Source organism: Brassica napus (assembly GCF_020379485.1).
Source record: "Brassica napus cultivar Da-Ae chromosome C9 unlocalized genomic scaffold, Da-Ae chrC09_Random_45, whole genome shotgun sequence".
NCBI lineage: Eukaryota > Viridiplantae > Streptophyta > Magnoliopsida > Brassicales > Brassicaceae > Brassica > Brassica napus.
In genome coordinates, this window is record NW_026014402.1 from 1 (window position 1) to 12675 (window position 12675).

Sequence of the window (12675 nt, forward strand, 5' to 3'; positions counted from 1 at the left end):
AAAGGAAGCTTTGGCTCATAGGGAGGAGGAGTGAACAATTTCTCCTTTGTTGATGTAGCCTCCTCATTTTTGTTCTCACTTTCTCGCTCTCCAATCTTTCTCTTGCCCTTAGCTTCAACTATCTTCTCCAATATTTCCTCATTAGTTTTCTCTCATCCACAATCACCCAATCATCATCATCTACATTGATGACACCTCCCCCCTTTGTTTCTCATTATCCTTAATGAGGACTTTAGGAGGCACTCTCTTCCACTCCTCAGGGTGATTGCCTTCATGTCTCCTTTGGGTTTTGTTCAGCCTTTCCAGGTAGTGTACCTTGTTGGCGACTTGAACTGGCTGTCATAGAGACAAAACTGGTTCTCCAAGTTTTTTGAACTTGTTGTTTGATCATGGTAATTCCCATCAATCTTGTTGTGGGAGTTTTTTCAGCTCATACCCTAATTGTTTCTCACTTCTTGCTTGTCCCTCCAATAATTGTTTCAGCATCGCTTCAGTACTACTCTCTTGTGGAGGTTGTGTTGATGATCCAGCTTGTTCTTGTGCAGGTTGATTTGGTTTTGGTGAGAATCCAGGAGGGAAGTTCTGTTTTTGTTGGTAACCACCTTGGTTGTGGTGTAGAATGGCTTAGGCTGATTGTTGTAGAATTTTTTTGGCTGGTAGTGGTTGACATGGGCTTCTGTTGGTTTTGTAGAAGGGTTTCTGTTGGTAGTTGTTCTGGTTGATAGTCTGTTCCTTCTTGTACCAGTACCCTGAGCGTTGACATTACTATCTTCTTGGCATTCTACTCCATCATCTTCAGAACCATATGTAACTCCTCCTTCTTGTTCTTTTCTGATAGTAGCATGTCAATCTTTTCTTGTATTGCTTTCGTTTTCTTTTTGTGGTCATATCTTCTCCTCCCCCACTTCTGTCTCTTCTGTCATATTCGTCATTGTAGACAAAATCACTCTGTGCCATGTTCTCCAAGAGTTCTAATGCATCTTCGACAGTCCTCCCCAAGTAGTTCCATTGCTTGCAGTGTCAGCTGGCTTTTGAATTTAGGCAAGACTCCTCTGTAGAATGTGCTTAGCAAGCTCTCATTGTTGAAGCCATGGTGGGGACATTGAGACAAGTAGTTCTGAATCTCTCCATGCCTCTGAAAATCCTTCAAGTCCTTTTTGTTGAAACCAGAGATCTGATTCTAAGGTTTGCAGTCTGTAGCAGAGAAGAACTTGTTGAGGAAGGCCTTCTTGCATTCATCCCAAGTGGTGATAGTATCACTTGAGATGTTTTTCTCCCACGTGTGAGCCTTGTCTCCCAAAGAGAAAGGAAACAATCTGAGCTTGAAAGCATCTCTGAAACTCCATTTGTTTTTGACAAGCCACTATTTATCAAATCTGTCAGGTGACTAGTGGGTCTTCCAAGGCAAGTCATGGTACTTGTTGTTTTCAATCATGTTGATGAGGCTGGATGGACTTGATCTCGAAATTGTTGTTGGCAATGGCGGTCCCCTAATGCCAACCTATTCCCATTTATGTTGGTTGATCATATGTACCGATGGCCCTAGCTTGGCGTTGTGGTTGTCTAGGTCGAAGGTTGGCAGCTCCTTGACCATTGCCCCTTGAGCAGCTCAGGAGGACTTCTTGGACATTTTGTCTATGATCATCAACTTCATAGACACCTTCCGTTGATTCGGGTTTCTCTCCATCTCAAGCCCCAATCTATGTATGTTGCTTTTCTCTTTCTCTTTCTCTTCTCTGTCTTCCCACTCTCTTTCTAAGGCTTTGATGTTGTTCACTCTTGGTGCAAGATTTGTTGATCCTTTGCTTCTCAAGTTCATGCACCTGTCATCCAAATATATATGAAGATAGATAATTAGTACTTAAAAACAAAGTAAACTCAGTCTCAGCAAAGACTCAAACGCAATGTCACAATCAGACTAGGACCGGCAACGGCGCCAATTTGGTAATAGGTTTTTCTACCTATTGCAAATGTTGTAGTATAGGGGGGTTGAGTGAATGTCGAACCAGTCCTAGTGATGTGAATCAGTGAGAATACAAGTCATTTCTTAAGCTAAGCAGATTCAATAGTTGTGAGTGTGTGACAAGTAACAATAGCAAAGAGCAATACAACAAGGTTTTAATCAATTTAGACAAGTGAATCCATGGGCTAAGGGAATTGACTTCAAGTAACTAAGATCCATCTAGGTGACAAGCTTTCAATCAAAGTAATCTTTAAGTCTAAACACAATCTAGACAGGTCCTATGTCTAGGTAAATGCCCATTTGCTTAGAATTATTAAACATCAAATGTCTTTGGCTTAATTCAATCAAGCAATCTTTAAGTTCAAGTTCAATAACTATCTAGCATTTTAACATCAAGTGTCCTTGGCTAATCTCACTAGAGCTTAGTTGAGTTGATTCAAACACTTCATCTATCATGTCTGATGAGAAGTGTTTAAAATCAGGTTTAGAGTGATCAGACTAAACAGCATTAAAATACTCAACAAGCAAGTTCATACAAGGATCTAATACAATACACCATAGATCTTCACTAAGTTACTCTAATCTCCCTAACCCATGAATTCTTAAGGAAACTACTCACTAATCTCCATGAAAACACTTAATCTCATATAGATTGAAGCATATTCAAGTAATACAACAGAGAATAAAATAACAAGGATTAAACAAGCAAAACGAAATTAAAACTCAAGAACAGATGATGAACAATTGAAGAACAGCTCAAGAACACTAAGAATGATATTTCAAAGAGAGAGGTTTTGACAAGTTAAATTATTACAAAGTTGGATCATGATGTTTCTTGCCCACCCTTTTGATAATAAGAAAGCAAATATTATACAGAAAGTAGAAAAATCGTGCAAGGAAAGGTGGGTGGAAGAAAGTGGGAAGTTGGTTAATCCCATCAACTTTCAAGTGGTCCCCCGGCAGGATTGATACACTATAGTAATCGATCATAACTTATCCATACAGCTTCAAATGACTTGAAACCACTTCTATTGGAAAAGCTAACTCAATTTCAGTGTCCTCCACAATTTTAGCTTCAGAAGAGATTTTTAAGCCTTCATCCGTGTTCATCTTTCACGCTCTGGCTTCAGAGCGGGTACGCCACCTCGCTGCCAAACCCCGCTCCAATGTTTTTGCTTCGTTTCTTCATAACACGCGCGAGCTACAGACCCCTCGCTCACCGGTTCGCTCTACATATGGAGCGGTACGCTACCCCTCGCTGCGTGAGGTCGCTCTGATAGGGAGATCGCTCAATGATCACTTTATAACACTTCTTTTGGACTCCAATTGCACTCAAAATCCCACCAATGGTCCTCTAACTAATCCTGGTGCTCTCCACACCTGATATGTACAAATGCAATGATATGCAACTAAATGTGCCTAATGATGCTCCAAATGACCAAACCATGCAAGAATAAGAAGTTAAAAACATGTAAATTCACAAGATATCAGCTATTCAATCCATGTTTGATCGAAGATGAATTTGGCACATAGTCCTTCATGTATCTTATCAAAGTAGAAGTACTTTTAAGTTTTTGTTTGAAAACATAGATAACAATAAATTAAGAAAAAAAGTAATGAGTTTATGCTATTAAAAAAATGGAAGTCCATTACATTATTAAAAATTAATGGGCTTATGTTACTTGATATACATATTCAAATCAAAATAATAATTTAAAATTGATTTATATCAAAAATTTATTCAAAAAAATACATATATTCAAAAATTGATTTTTACTAACACATTTTCCAATAACCATTAAAAAAATATTTTTAATATATATAAGAAAATACAATACAAAGCCCAATTTCCAACACCAACTTAAATTATGATTTTTATATTTCACATTGAAAATAAGATAGATATATGTGATTATTTATGATTGTACGTATAAAATATTATTTATTATAAGATTACTTATTTGATGGCACTATAAAATTCGATTAATTATATGATAACACATATTTTTTGTACTCTATGATGACACCACATATAGGATATATAATAGTGATTAGGAGTGGGCGTTCATGTTCGTTTTCGAGTCTGTTTGGGATTTCGTGTTCGGTTCAGATCTTTGAGGATTTGGATAACCAATTTAAATTATTTAAAATTTATTATATGGTTTAATTTTTAAAAATCTATAAACAATTGAATATATTACATATAAATTTGAATAAAATATGTCAAGTACCAACTTAACATATAAATTGGTTTGGTTTAAATATTTGGATAGAGATTAATAATTATTTAAGTATTTTTGGAGTTTTTTAGTATATTTAATTATTTTTAGATATTTCGTTTGATTATTTGTATATATTTTCAAGTATTTAAACGAATTAAAAGTATCATATATATTTTGGATGTTTTTTATATATTATTAATCTAGAAATAATTAATATATATATATAAGTATATAAATCTATTTTGGATACTCAAAATACTTCGGTTCAATGGGATTAGGTTTCAGTTCTTCAAATACCAATTTTGAATAATTCGGATATTTAATCAATTTCGGTTCGGATTTGGAACTACTTATTCGATTGGGATCGGTTCGGTTCTTCGAATTCAATTTTTTGCTCAACCCTAAATAATGACATAAAAAAACAAATAGCATCATATTTTTTTAAAATACATCCGCGCTGGTGCGCGGGTCAAAATCAAGTTAATATTAAAATAGTTAAAATTAACCTTGTTTCATGTAATTGACTCGCCAAAAATACAAAGCTAGAAATGTTTAATGAACTTAGACAGTCTCTAACTTTTCATATCCAAATCTCTGGTAATCTTTCACGAAGCTTCACATTCCAACTCACATCCACAAAATAGTAATAATGGTGACATAAATAGAATATTATTTAAAATTTTAAATTAAAATTTAATTTTTGAGTATCTTATTAAGTAAATGAAATTAACTTTCATCCATCAACTTAAAATTAATTTTAGACACATGTTCTTTAAAATCTCATCATATAGATCATTCACATAATGTCTCAAATATCCAAACGTAGTAACCCATCCAACCAAGTCTAAAAGTTTAAAACAATAGTAAGATATTAAATTTGGTAACAAATGCATTACATATTCATTCTTAGTAACTAAATGATAATACATACCGATTAAATAAGTGTTGTCAACATTTTTTTGGAGAACTTGTTTGAACGGAATCTGATCAAACATTGGGTTTTCACTAAGTATAAAACCACAAAATACCTGACTGATTTTGACTAAATTGATGTGGAATTGGTGGGGAGTATTCCTTCTCGACGCATCACAAGGTTTAACTTCAAATCGTCAGAATATTTTCGTCCATCTTCATCAAAAAGCTGAAGTAGTGTGTATCCAGTAATTGATGAGGAAGTGTTACTTCAATACTACAACCCTAATTTTAAAGGGAAGGTAAACAAAATTTATTATACAATAAACCAAAATGAAAATAAATATTACATAGAACTTACATTTGGGTCAGCAATAATAAGATGCTTCTCTTTCAGATTTAGCGGACTTGTTGTTTGTTATACTCTTAATTCCTTTGCCCAAACTTTGACATTAGTTGATTCTTTAGTAAGTTTGGAAATTAGGGTGTTATTGTTTGCCATGAAGTTAAGTTTGACTTTCGGTTTTTCTCTGATTTTTCTTGAATGAGTGAAAATGTCTTAGAGAATTTAAGATTTGATAGATATGTTTAGATTGTTCTTTTGAAAGGTTTTAACTTTTCATCAGATATTAAAGAAACATCAAAAGGTATTATAAGCGAGTAATAATGTTCAAAACATAAGGATAACATACTTAAAAGGTGACAAACAATAAATTCGATATAACTTGATAATTTGTTAGTGTGTTGACGTTCAATAAAAATAAATTTATTTATTAAATATTGTTTTAAATTTAAAAATAAATGCATAATATAAGTACTGTTAAAAAGATGATTTTTACATATAATGAAAATCAAATCTTACTTAACAATATCAGATTTTTTTTAAAGATTTAATTTACCAAGTATATATTCAGTTCTTATTATATTCTAAACAAATATATGTTTTTGTTTAATGGTTCAACACAAAGATATTTCATATTTGTCTAAACATTTTATAAATCTTCTAATATATATGAAAATACATTAATTCATCCACCATCACTCTATAAATGATATTATACTTTTACAATATTCAATATCTAAAGATTTGCACTACCTAATAATTATTTACATAATAAAATATATATCAAAGTACTTTATTAACCTATCAATGTAATGTAAATGACTAATTTTAATATGAATATGATGTTCTTAATCAAATATAGTAATTGTGATCTATTGTATATTTTATATAGTAACAAATATATGATTTATGAATATCCAAGCTTTATAACTTTATGGAACTATGTTAAAATATTTTGTAAATTTTATCTCTATAAATTTATATAGTTATTAGTAAATCATATTTAAGACTCAAATCCATTTTCTTGGTATAAGATCATTAATAAAATTTTAGTCAAACCGATGGTAAAAGTTTTTACAATTTCTTCCTAACTACTTAATACCCGAAAATAAAATAATAACAATAATAAAATAGCTTGATTTTCTTCTACAATTTTTTTTATAAAAAATTAAGTATCTTAGCTAAAATAAACTAAAAATCTAAAATATTAAGTTATATAATAACTTATTTTAAATCAATATGAAAGAAAAGGTTAAAAATTCATTGCTAAACAAAAAGAAAATAGTGAAATATGTTGGTAGAAAAAGAAGGGTAATTTTTTTTTCAGAATCTTGTTAAAGAAATAACATTAAATTTCATTAGTCAGAAAATTTGATATAAATTAATATAACAAGAACAATGAAGAAATGGTGTTGACTAGTGACCAAAATAATTAATAACGAAGAAATGGTATTGACAAATGACCAAACTAATTAATAATAATTTATTGCATCTGTATATTTTCTTGACTGGAATTTGTTGTAATTTTTTGGTAATCAATTTATTGTTTTCATTTAACCAAAAAGAGCTTCATATTCCTCTTTTCTACGTCAAACTTTTCTTCGGTCAGATTTGTTGCGATACAGATAATTCATCCTTTGGTGTGAATGATCATGGCTGTCCCGGAAAATGATGATGTGAAAGTGGACTCTTCTGATCAAAATCTAGACAACAACACTGCTTCATTAGCAGCTACGATGAGGCCGCCATCTCCTGATGATCAGAACCCTGAATCCAACTCTTCTGTTGAGACACCAAACTCAACAAAGGGCAGTGAAGGGGCTCTCAAGAGTGAGATAAGTCATATGGATGTTAAGTTTTCTAAACTAAATCCGATGGCTAGGGAATATGTTCCACAGCCACTTGCTCCAACCCTCCCTGTGTTTGTGGAGAATAGCTTATGGTTTACCAACAGTTTCGCAATGCAAGCTTTCTCTGCTGAGGACAATGACCTTTTCGATACAAGGGTATGTATTATGTATATCATTTTTTACATTATTCTCTGAGTTATGGTCTATAAGTGCTGGATTTATTATGTTTCATGAAAATGTCTTGTCAATGTTTACATCTTGTGAATTATATAACATTTTTTTGTTTATCATTTCTTAGATTGATGAGAAATGTAATATGAAAATCATGATCTGTGTTTGCAATGCTGGATCTAGAATTAATTTAGAGGACCATAAATATTTAATTCAATCTTAATAAAAAAATTCTGATAATTTGGAGAACATGTGACCTATATATAACAGTTTTTAGAAAATAGGGGTCAAAGCGAATGTTTTATCCAGCTATACCTATAACCAACATGTGACCTATATATAATAGTTTTGTCCTTTTAATGCAGAGAATGAACTTTGGCCAATGGAAGCGAAGGATGAGCAAGAAAACAAGCCTGGCTCAGAAGGAAGAAGTAATCAGGAGAACTGTCCATGTCTTAGACATTGATCAACAGGTCTAAAAAGAGAATTGCTATCTTCATGAACGCACTTTCTCAGAAGGGAGTGTAATAAAACTAACCAAAGCTCTCTTTTGTCTTTTTGTAGGTTACTGAGGAGCAACTTGCTGGTCTCTTTCAATCTTGTGGCCAGGTACTTGAGTAATGTACCTCTTAGCCACTTTATTTTAATATCATCTTCAAACTCAAGTCTCATACATTTTCTTGTTCATTTTTTTGGGTCTAAAGGTTGTTGATTGTCGTATATGCGGTGACAATAAATCGATTCTCCGTCTTGCCTTCATTGAGTTCACTGATGAAGGTACCCTCTACTCTTAACTGTTTTATCACTTTAAAATGTTCTTCTTGTGTTTACTAATTAATCATTGAAGTAATGTCTCAGAGGGAGCTAGGGCTGCTTTAAGCTAATAAGGAACACTGTTTGGTTCTTATCCTATACAAGTTCGTCTATCAAAAACAGCTATTGCACCTGTGAACCCGAGTCTCCTTCCAAAGGTTAGTTAATTTATATAATTATATCTAAACCAGTCTTTAGGTTTGACTCTTCCTCTAATCCTGAGATTGCATAATGTTGCTTTCAGTCTCAGGAAGAGCGTGAGAAATGTGCAAAGACTGTTTACTGTACTAATATCGACAAGAAGGTAATCTTGATTTTCATTTTTCTAATTATTTCATATCTGTTTGCATCATGACTAATTTAGTCAAACAATGTAATGGAGAAATTGAACCTTTTATATTTATCTTAATTAGTTCGTTTTTATATTACATGCAGGTCACTCAGATGGAACTGGAAGATTTCTTTAAAGCAGCATGTGGGGAGGTACATATTTGGTTATGGCTAGGCAGATTGTTTATACTTTATACTATGTTGTGTTTTTCGATTTTAAGTCATATTTATTTTCTTGTAGATTCAACATGTGAGGCTTATTGGAGACTGTCATCACCAAACCTGCATTGCTTTTGTTGAATTTAAGCTGGTGATTTTCTCTTGCCTGTTTTTTCCTTACATCAAATTTCATTATCACGTTGGTAACTGCATGAACTTGATTCTAAAGTTAAATCATATTATGATACTTATAAAAGTTTCAAGTTGAGCTTAATTAATTTTACATACGTTGATACGTGATAGTCTTTTGAAGTTGTACTTATAATCCTCGGACTAGATATATATTACGTCATAAATGTGATATACACACTGCAATAATGTGCATGGTCCACTATATATATTAATTTTTGTTTGGCCTGATGAGGCAATGTTTGACCCTAATCACCTTTGTGTACAAATAATAAAGTGGTAAATGATTAATTTTGAATGTTTCAGGTGGAAAGTGCAGTTTCTGCTCTTAATTGCAGCGGTATTGTCTTGGGCGGTCTCCCTTTAAGGTAGGGTTACAACAGTTTCACTATTCCTTTTTTTTATACTGTGGCCTCTTGATTCTTCTCGTGTTTAGTTTTCATCAATCTATTATAACCATTTGCGATTAGCTCGTTTAGTTTTGGATGCAGAATGTTGCATGCTAGTTGTAGATATAAATAGTTTGGTGGATTTTGTAACATTTTCTCTTGTTAAGACGCCTCAGGTCTTTAGTTATTTTCTTTTGAATCAAGTGTAAGAATGTTGGTGTTCTTTAAGGTTAGCAACACATAATAAAATCATCACTGTGTCTGTGAGATTAATATTTTGCTTTTCTTCTATATGTGTGAAGGGTGAGCCAGTCAAAGACACCAGTAGAGACCAACCTGATTTAAACTAATGGTAACTTCATCAATTCAAGGAGAGAAAGAGCGATCAAATGTCATTTTAAAGATACTCAGAAGCGTTTTATGTTCGTATAATTAACAATCCTTGTTGTTACTTAACCTCTCATACTTTCTCCTTCTTCTATTTGCGTTATGGACCAAATTGTTCGGTTTATTTATTTTTATATTCATGGATCATTTTAAGACTCTTTTTTGGGGAAATCTTTGACTTTGCTCTATCTTTTGTCTGTATCTCCATGCATAGACATCTGGTAAGATTACTGATCAGTGTGTTTATTTGTTTTAAGTTCTTGTCAAATTGTTTCATTAATCTTTCTTGTTGTTTCTGTTAGATTTTAGGATAGTCTTTGCTTCGTGAAAGAATATATATTTTCTATGTTATTTAGGTTTGATCTGCTTTTTTTAGTTTATAATCATATTATTGTCTGAAAGAATCTAGTTAGCTTGCCAAGATATAGGCGACCATCATGGTCAAACAAAACAATCTACTAAAAAGGCCCTATATCTTGATATACTATATTCACTAAACTACAGTTTTTTATGAATTAGGAAATCCTAAATACTTTATTCAATAGTTTAAAATCTAAAGTGTTGGTTGGTGTTGTGATCATTTCAGACTAGATCTTTTCCACAATTATTTTGAACTTTACGTTTTAGGTTCTTTTGATGTGGTAATTAACAGATTCTATTCTTTTCCATCAAAATAATATTTTAATTTAAAATGCTATCTTTTTGTGTAGGTAGCTTTCTGTATTGACCACAACTAAAATTAGACTCAATACATATGGAAGTTTTTCTAGTTGATATTTTTAGCATGTGTTTGTAACTAAAAGTATATATTATTCATCTTTATGACCAAGTCCTTTGACTTGTTGTTTCAGATTGGGACGTTATTAGTTATCCAAATAATAAAAATAGATATGTATTAATAAAGAATTTATATATAGGGTTTAAAGTGGACCATCATTTCCACTAAGATAAGTCTGGACATTGATGCAAACATGATAATACAACACTATTAAATCCATGTTGAATCGAAAATGAATTTGACACATTGTTCTTTGTTTGTAATTTTTACTTTTCCTAAATAGTTGTCAACAATGCAAATAGGTTATTTCATATCCAAAAATAAATTCATTAATATTAAAATACTTAAAATTACGTAACTCCATGCTATTGACTCGCCAGAAAAGTTAAGCTAGAAATGTTTTAATGAATTTAGACAGTTTCCAATTCTTCATATCCAAATCTCAGAAAATCTCTCCAGAAGTTTAACATTCCAACTTACATCCACTAAACAGTAATGTTGGTGACATACATAGAAGATTATTTATAATTTAATATTTTAAGTGTCCTGTTAAGTAATTGAAATAACCTTTCGTCCATTAACTTAAAATTAAATTTTAGACACATATTCTCCAAATATCTCATCATAAGGATAATTCACAAAATGTCTTAAATATCCAAAGATAGTAACTCATCCAACCAAATCTACAAAATTCGAGCAATAGTAGGATATTAAATTTGGTAAGAATGCATTACATATTTATTCTTTATAAACTAAATGATAATACATACCGATTGGATAAGTGTTGTCAACATATTTTGGAGAACTCGTTTGAATGGAAACCGATCAAACATTATATCTTCAGTAAGTGTTAAACCATAAAATAATTGACTGCGTTCGACTAAATTGATGTGAAAATTGTGGGGAGTATTCTTTCTCGATCCATCGCAAGGTCTAGCTTCAAATCGTCGGAATATTTTCCATTTATTTTCATCAAAAAGCTGAAATAGTGCTTGTCCGGTTAATGATGAGGAAGTACTAATTCAATTCTACAACCTTAATTTAAAGGGAAAGTAAACAAAATTTCTTATACAATTAACCAAAGAAAAAAATTAAATAAATATTACATAGAACTTACATTTGGATCAGCAAAAATAAGATGCTTCTCTTTTAGATTTAGCGGGCTTGTTGTTTACCATACTCTTAATACCTTTTCTCAAACTTCGACATTAGTTGATTTTTCAGTAAGTTCAGAAATTAGGGTGTTAATGTTTGCCATGAAGTTAGACTTTCGATTTTCCTCTGACTTTTCTTGAACAAGTGAGAACTTTTTGGAGAATTATAAGATCTGATGTTTAAATTGTTTTTTGAAATGTTTTAACTTTTCATCGGATATTAAAGAGACATCAAAGGATGTTATAAGCGAGTATCAATCTTCAGATCATTAGGCTAACATACTTAAATGGTGATAATCAATAAATTTAATAATTTGTTAGGGTTGTCTTTCAATAAAAATATATTTATTTATTAATTATAGTTTGAATATAAAAAATATGCATAGTATATGTAATGTTAAAAAAATGATTTTTACATAAAATGAAAACCAAATCTTACTTAACTGTATCAATTTTTTTAAAAAAATAATAATTTGCCGATAACATATTCAGTTTTTTAATATCCTAAACGATAATATATATGATGTTTGGTTCAAAAAAATATTTTTTATATTAGCCTAAAACAATATTACATTTCCTAATATTTATATATGAAAATATTTAATTCATCTACCCATCACTATTAAAATAATTTTATATTTTTACAATATTCAGCATCCAAAGTTTTCCATTACTTAATAATTATATTATTTACATAATAAAATATATGTCAAATTACTTTATTAACCTATTAATGTAATGTTCATGACTAATGCTCGTATGAATATGATGCTCTTAGTCAAATATAGTAAATGTGATCTATTATATATTATTATATAGTAAAAAAATATTTGATTTATGAATATCCAAGCTTTATAATTTTATTTAAACTATCTTAAAATATTTTATAAATTTACATAGTTATTAGTAAATCATATTTGAGACTCAAGTCCGGTTTTTTGGTATAAGATTATTAATAATTTTTAGTCAAATAGATGGTAAATGTTTTTATAAGCTCTTCCTAACTACTTAATAC

The 12675-nt window shown here is 31.1% G+C and overlaps 1 non-coding gene and 1 pseudogene across 1 annotated transcript; both read left to right on the forward strand.

The window, feature by feature from the left end:
• The first annotated feature begins 1085 nt into the window (after positions 1-1085).
• On the forward strand, positions 1086-1188 carry LOC125595114. The gene has a single exon (XR_007330091.1). It is a non-coding gene; the product is annotated as a small nucleolar RNA R71 (small nucleolar RNA).
• Positions 1189-6741: 5553 nt separating this feature from the next.
• On the forward strand, positions 6742-9958 carry LOC125575692 (annotated as a pseudogene).
• Positions 9959-12675: the final 2717 nt, after the last annotated feature.